Raw genomic sequence first — 7875 nt, 5'->3', positions numbered from 1 at the left:
TGATGGAGAACATCGCTCAGCTACGATTGCCAAATTAATTTAATGCTTCCAAAGGTTCCCGACCAACCCGCTTACTATATTACTTGTACAACTTTACCGTTTACCCGGGCTCATCCACAAGCACTCAGACCCCAGAAAACGTCACGTTCTACGTTTGGTTAGGGAACGAGTTCGCTAAAAGTTTCAACGAAATCGCATCTGCTGTACCTCACTAACTAGTCCATGTGGATTTGGAAAGTATTACCAAAATACGATTGTTTTTGGATGGATGTGGTGGTCAGAAAAAATACCTACGTATATGACTATAGTTGGAATGCTGATGCATTGGTTCTTATGCGAGGCTACAATACAAATCCAAAGTATAGAAATGAGGTTCCCGATCGTCGGCCATTCATTAATCCCCTACGACAGAGCCTTCGGAAACTTGGAGAGGAAATTTAAGAATATAAGCGTGTCTGAAAACCCAAAGACCTACAGAAACATGTTGAAATTTTTTTCGAAATTAGTATCGCTGGGGGCGGAAGATTGTGAAGTAAGAAATTGGAAGCAACTCACTCATGGGAATATTGTAGACGTCACTCGCATTAATATTTAAAATTAGGCTACATTACATAATGAACCATTATTAATCCCAGTACGATACGGTAAAAGAAAATAATGTCCCCTACAGTAGTCTATTATAAATACTTTTATCGATCGAGTTGGCAGAACGGTTAGGGTCACGCAGATGTAAGCTTGCATTCGGGAGATAGTGGGTTCGGGTCCCACCGTCGGCAGCCCTGGTGATGGTTTTCCTCTGTCTGCTTGTTAAACCTTTCGTTTTGTTCCAATTATTCGTTTAACTGTTTGCTGTGTTCGTCCATCCTTTTATTAGCTTCGACCTTGTGTTCATTCAATCCCCTACTTAATTCAAATTTAGTTTATTCTACTTTTTCTTTAAATTTCTGATTTAGTTTGTTCCAATTAATTTTTTATTTAAAATTTATAATCCTATATTTTCCTTAACAACTGCATCATTTCGAGTAATTGATTGTTATTATATTCATTGGTAGGACTAACCTCCACCTCGCCCCCCAGTGTACTATCGTCTGAATCTACAGTAACCTCGTCATTCCTACTCTTATTTCCTTCGCTGTCTTCACTCCTATTACTGTTTCCTCCTCTATACTTTTATCTACCTCTTCCTTAGAATTACTTATGCACCACCCTTTAGCACGTACCTACTACGCAGTGTCATGTCTTTCTCCTCTTGCTCAGCCATGCTACCTCCAAAATCAAACACAAAAATGCACTGTGGATACACAACAGTCACCCCACAAATCACTGATTTTATCCTCTTTACAGTCGTTCTAATCAAGTACTTAATGGTTTTTCATGCTCCACGCTTTCGGCGCCAATATATGACGTGCCGGTTTACCTTTATTTTAATATAAATAAATACTCACTCATTTCCCTCTCCATAAATAATATCTCTTGGGTGCCAGCCTTCCAACGTATGGCTTAAAGATGATAGATGGGACTCTAAATACACACTACCACTAAGTACACACTAACTAGGAAACTAAGGATCGTTAATAAGAATTTCTAAATACCACTAAGTACACACTAACTAGGAAACTAAGGATCGTTAATAAGAATTTATGAATGTGCCAATTAAAATAATGATGTATTAGGATGATAAACGTGGCAGCGTATTTACGAAAACTGAACTTACGGAAACAAAAGAAAAATTGAATGAAATAACATTTAATAAAATGAACTGTTACGCGGAGACTTGCAGTAATTTATGCCATTAGCTCACCTTTTGTAGATTCTGATATCTGGAAACGTTCGGTTAGGAGCTGCTGCTTCCTAGTCCTCTCGTACTGCCGTTGTCATCTCTCGTAGTAAGTACCAGTCCTATTTCCGATTCATGCATTGCCCGCTGATTGGACAACGACTTTTCTGACTTTTCTGACCTTAACACTTCCTATAATACTCATTACTTAACGTGGTATTGAACCCTAATTCCAATATCAAAAACACCTTGGGTTGCGTTCATGGAGAGAATATACTTGTATTCTTCCGTATTACAGGAATGTAGTGTAACTAACGATATAACAAAAATATCTCCTGTTCTAGACAAATCAAAACGGGTCTCTCGCTAACTTTATCTCTCGTCATTGAGACAGCCAGTTGTCAATGAGAGTAACTTTGAGTAGTGTTCTACTCAGATGTGAAGTGAACTAAACGGAGAACCTCCTCTTGTTATCTGCCCTGTCTTCTCTCGTATAATAAGAACGACGAGAAAGACTTTCTTCCTCTACAATCATGACTATAAGACGGTAAGATGTTCAGTAGTTGAGACATTAAGGCCATCAGACGCTAAGACCTTCAGAGCTCTTGTCGTTGAAGTATATAGGCTTTCAAATCTCCCTACATCTCCCATATCACATGGTCCAGTCAGATCTCATGTTCTATCCCTTCTTCTTTCCATCGCAGTATATCCATCATCTTGCTTCGTAACGTTCATTCACGTAGGTCGAAAGTTCGCGAGATTCGTAAACGTCAGGTAACCAGCTTCAAAAAGTGGGAGTTGACAATTTCCAACTACTTCGCTCGAAATACGTTGGGCAGGGTAAATCTGTAATCTCGGTGACGTCCTTTTCGTGGTAAAGGGCTAAAATTAGCATGGCGTGTCCGGTCGACTGACCCCGGGCTACTGGAATATTACTGAAAGCTACTCGTATTAATACGGGTGTTGTAATACCTTACTCAAGACATAACTAGTTCATATTTCGTTATTGCCGTGATCCAAAGAAATGAGATGATAATGTGAAATAGATGACTATAAACCCTATATATACGCATAATAATTTAGAATGATCTACCATAAATTAAATATAAACATCTTTCCATCTTTGATAGTTTTATGCTGTGATGTTCAAAACATCACAGTTTATCAGATTATAATTATTATTATTATTATTATTATTATTATTATTATTATTATTATTATTATTATTATTATTAATTTTGCTTACTGACTGAGGTTGACATGTAGTGTTTAAAGACAATTGCTGTTTATAGTCAGACAGCTATACTAGGGATAAAATTAATGGTGAAGATTTTATGTACCTGGTTATTTACATTGAATTGCATAATATTTACAAGGTGTAGAGTAGATGTATGTAATAGTTGCGCAGACATGGAAAGGTTTTTACGGAATAGTACTGCATCAAACCAGTCTATGGTCTTTTGACCCAAACAACTACAGGCCCTATTATTGTGAACTACTTGAATACTTTCGCGATGACTGTCAAAAGAAGAATTAATAGGCTATATTTTGCACTAAAATCCACAGCCTGTCAGTCATTAGACGGGGTCAGATATGTAATGAATGAAGCCCTCATCTAGCGGCGAAGATAGGAATTGTGTTGGCACTGCCCTGGGGCAATGATTAATGGCCGACAGATTAAATGAAATGATATTGGAGAGTGTTCCTGGAATGAAAGAAGACAGGGAAAACCGGAATACCCGGAGAAAACCTGTCCCGCCTCCGCTTTGTGTAGCACAAATCTCACATGGAGTGACCGTGTTTTGAACCACGGAACCCAGCGGTGAGAGGCCACACGCTGCCGCCTGAGCCACGGAGGCTAAAATATTTTGACTGAAATATGCTTAGATATCAATTTTGAACGCGATAAATTAAGGTTAAACAGGGTAACCTTAACTAAAAACCAACGAGGGAAGTACCCCGGTTCGAATGGCTAAAACCGACAGAAAGTGGGCTTAAAGTATACAGTTGTACCTATGTCAATAGCTATCAAGGCCATTCATCTGTAAACGTACGTGTTCGGTCGCCAGCGCCTTCTGACAGTCAGCGCACAGGCCGCGCTGCGTTGGAGCTGTACACGCAATGCTTGTTAGTCAGTTGCAGTGTGTCGTAGTATGGTGCACACACAAACGTCCGACATGAGTAGGTGGAAGCCAATCAACCCTGTGAATGTTGTGAAGTTGTTGCGCGAAAATGTACGCCGACGCTACACACTAGATAGTGAAGATGTAAGTGGAGTGGAGGATGGGCCATTTGCATCATAACGCAGAAATACAATTGATCTGTAACAGAACTGCATACCGACACATTGGAGAGTAATGGTGACTGTGAGGCGGACGGCGTAGAAGAAACAGCACATGAGTGTGAGGGTTCCAACCGTACCGACAATCCAGCAACGGAAGTAACTAAACGTGACAGTGATTTCGCTCCTTCACCCCCAACACGTGTACGAACAAGTGTGATACGGAGTATTGATGACCCAACATTGGACAACATATATGAGGATTAGTATATTCGCGGTTACAATATTCTTATCAGAAACTAATGAAGCGTTATAGCTGCATTAGGTCGAAATCAAACTGCAAGGTAATCTTAGATTATGTGACGCGCAAAAGGCAAGACTCAGGTCTGTTCAAGGGAAACAAAACATTAACATTGAAAGCTTTAAAAGAGTCTGTAAAAGCACAATTTGACAGACCTAGAGATAATGGATCATTGGTCCACTACTGGCACATTCAAGCGTGGGCTCTGGAGGCCACTAGAGCAGATTCTGTGGACAATTTTAAACCGTCGTTGCATTTTGTCAGGGACTTCAAAGACGAAAATAATATTTCGTCCAGACATATCACCATGTTCATGGTACGCAAATAGATTGAAGAAGAGCATGTTATTATACAAACAGCAGAAACATTGTGGCAGACGTGACCATATTTATTCAAGGCGGGAATATAATGAATGCGTGTGAAATAGTGATCAGAGCCAACATTTCAACTCTCTACGTAGGGTGCGTGGTTCGAATGTGAAACCGTACGCTTTATATACGGTTTTGCGACATTTTTAAAGGAATGTTTTATTATTGGAAATGTTCAGATTTTGTATACAATTTTTTTCTCCTGTTTGAAAATACCTCATTTCCTGGACATGTATGACGTGGCCTCCATTTCTCCAGGGGACTCTCAAACTTTGAATGTTGTGATTCAACTCTGAGCTGGTTTCGGATCAACCAAAGAAGCGCCTGAATAGTCTGACACGTGATATTTTTCTGTCTCACTCTGCGGCCGGGATTACCCTACTTCAAACAGTGGCGTATGCTGGAATTAAGGCATGGGCTACCATTAGACTTAGGTTACCCCTTTTCGATGGTTGGTTTAGCGAACGTCAAGCCTTCCGCATTTTGAGCTACAGTAGCCAACCGAGAAGCCTGCTATGTTGTCAAGGCTGCTTTACAGGCTACTGCCCCCGCCTCTCCTACTGCCAATGCTCAACCCGTGATCAGTGCAGTTGGTAGCCTAAGGTTTAGCAAATGAAAGTCCGGCTTTGTGGCAAAATGGATAGTACGTTTGCCTTTGTTCCGATGGGCCCTGTTCAGTTTCCAGAATCAACCCCTCATACTGTTAATTCCCCTGGCTTGGGGAATGGGTGTTTATGACGTCTTCGCCATTAATTTTATCCCCATTAGGTCAACATCAAGCCTGTATACTGTCTGTATACTGCCTGTATACTGCCGTGCCACATTATTATTATTATTATTATTATTATTATTATTATTATTATTATTATTATTATTATTATTATTATTATTATTATTATTATTATGCAGCGGTCGTATCCATCGTTCACTGGTTAATTAGCTTCCTCGGGAAATCAGCGGTGGTGTCCGACCCATGATCACGGGTTCGATTCCAACCAACAAAAGAAAACACTAAACCTCAAAGATGGCATTTCATTTAGCAGATCTACCAATAAAAATAAAACTATATTGCTCCTCTAACAGCAGCCCTGAAGTCTTCCTACAAGGATGTAGAATTAAAAGGGAGTGAGGAATTCCCATACCCTCTTATCTATATCATTAAGTCAGAAGTATGAGGTGAGAAAGTATATACGATGAGTAACGCATGGTTGATAGCAGTGGCGATCTGGCGGACCGAAGCCTAGCACACTTATCCTCCGCCGGTCCCGCTCCTATCCGATATCCAGCAGCAAGCCGTGTTAGATGGCTCGAGGGAAGAGGGACGAGAGTCTTGGCTGCAATATCAGTCTCCGATGCCTTGCTCTCAGAAATATGCGCGACGTTTCTTCTCACTGCTTTCAAGTTTTGTAAATGGAACAATGTTTCAGATGCTTACATTACAATGTGCTTTTGACTTCCATCATTCTCAATTAAGATTTGGGCTTCACTGATAGCCTTGGTAGCCCTCAGTATACGCCACTGACTTAAAACTTTATCAACTGTGGATCTCGTAGTCGGTAGTCGTATGTTTGTTCACACTCACACTCACAGTCACACTCTTGGTCTTGGTCTTGGATTAGCCCACACCGAACTCCGTCAATCGTTTCTTAACCAATCACTAGGCCTACTGGTCTGCAATTAGGGCTGTCACCCAGATGGCAGATGCCCTGTCTGTTGTTTTCCTAGCCTTTTCTTAAATGATTGCAAAGAAATTAGAAATTTATTGAACTTCTCCCTCGGTAAGTTATTCCAATCGCCAAATCCCCTTCCTATAAACGATTATTTGCCCCAATTTAAAAATCACCGACTGAAATTGCTATTATCACTTTTCATCCTCCATTTTAGTATCGGACTTTCATATTTGTTTTCCATACAGCCCAGACGCAAATTTTTTGAAGTTCACTTTTTGTTAAAAATTTGCGTCCCTTGTGGGGATCGAACCCACGACCTTTGGATTAGAAGTCCAACGCGCTATCCTCTGCGCCAAAGGGACCTAGCAACCATTGCGTAGTTGTTAATCTTATGAATATGCTAATGCGATTTCGTCAAACTTATGAATAATATTGCGATGTAGGTACTTGCAAATTATTTAGCGTGACAGTGCAGTGTTTCAATTTATTGTTAGTTAGGTTACTATGTATTAATTAAGTATATATTATTTTATTTGGCGTTTGTTTTGAATGTTAACTAAGTAAAGTTTGCGGTTAACTTCTGATTCCTAAACTAAAGCAGGTCCTTCGACACCAAAAAAATTAAAACTTTCCGATAAAACACCCAGAAGGAAACTAAAGTACAGGCAGTCGTGGGAGAGTGTAGACAGTATAGGCTCCGTGCGTATAGCAATTTGCTGCTGCGGGTGGAAATTACGAGAACTACTTACGGGGCACCGCGGCCGACTGGATCCCTCGCTGCGCTCCTAATACCGGCCTTGACAATCGCTTGTCAAGCCCAGGATAAAGCTGTAATTGAAAAGTTTCAACATAATGCCGCTGGAGCGGTGGCCTCCTATTCACCGACAGGAAGCTGTATACCGCAAATTGCCGCATTTTCAGTTTTATTTATATTGTTTTGCTGTCGTAAATGTTGGCAATGTGTTCGCAATGAGGTGCTTGTTGGCTTGATAATTTGAGCTGGTAGTTATGCGCTAGTGAGTTTAATTTTTCATTCTGTGGTGCGGTGATTATATTTTTAAAAGTGTGTTTACAACTCTTGGAATTTGTGACATTATTGTGCGCCTTTTTGTACTTCGAGCAGAAATTTTCTGCAAACAAGAACAATTGTAATGAGTGCCTCAAAGTGTTTTCTAGCTGTAACTTCGTCCTAAACAAAAATTTTAATTTATACGCTAATTCGTTCTTTTTTAATGGTGTAGTGATTTGCTTTTCTTCAACTGTCTTTGGAAATATACGAATATATATTGCTGTGTGCCTTTTTGAATTTCGAACAGAAAAAAAAACAGCAAAGGGACACTATCATTTCACGAATTCTCTGTAGACCAGGACAAAACTACGGAGTGGCTCAAAGTAGTTAGCACTTTCATCTTAGTTTTCCGTTTCTATTTCGGGTATTTATCTTCATTCTTTCTTTCTTTCTTTCTTTCTTTCTTTCT

The 7875-nt window shown here is 40.0% G+C and overlaps 1 non-coding gene across 1 annotated transcript; it reads right to left on the bottom strand.

Moving 5' to 3' along the window:
• Positions 1–6686: 6686 nt before the first annotated feature.
• On the bottom strand, positions 6687–6759 carry TRNAR-UCU (transfer RNA arginine (anticodon UCU)). Its single transcript has one exon. It is a non-coding gene; the product is annotated as a tRNA-Arg (tRNA).
• Positions 6760–7875: the final 1116 nt, after the last annotated feature.

This window comes from Anabrus simplex, chromosome 2, assembly GCF_040414725.1.
Source record: "Anabrus simplex isolate iqAnaSimp1 chromosome 2, ASM4041472v1, whole genome shotgun sequence".
Classification (NCBI taxonomy): domain Eukaryota; kingdom Metazoa; phylum Arthropoda; class Insecta; order Orthoptera; family Tettigoniidae; genus Anabrus; species Anabrus simplex.
The sequence above is the reverse complement of the archived record's forward strand: the minus strand, read 5'-3'. Positions and strand labels throughout refer to the sequence as shown.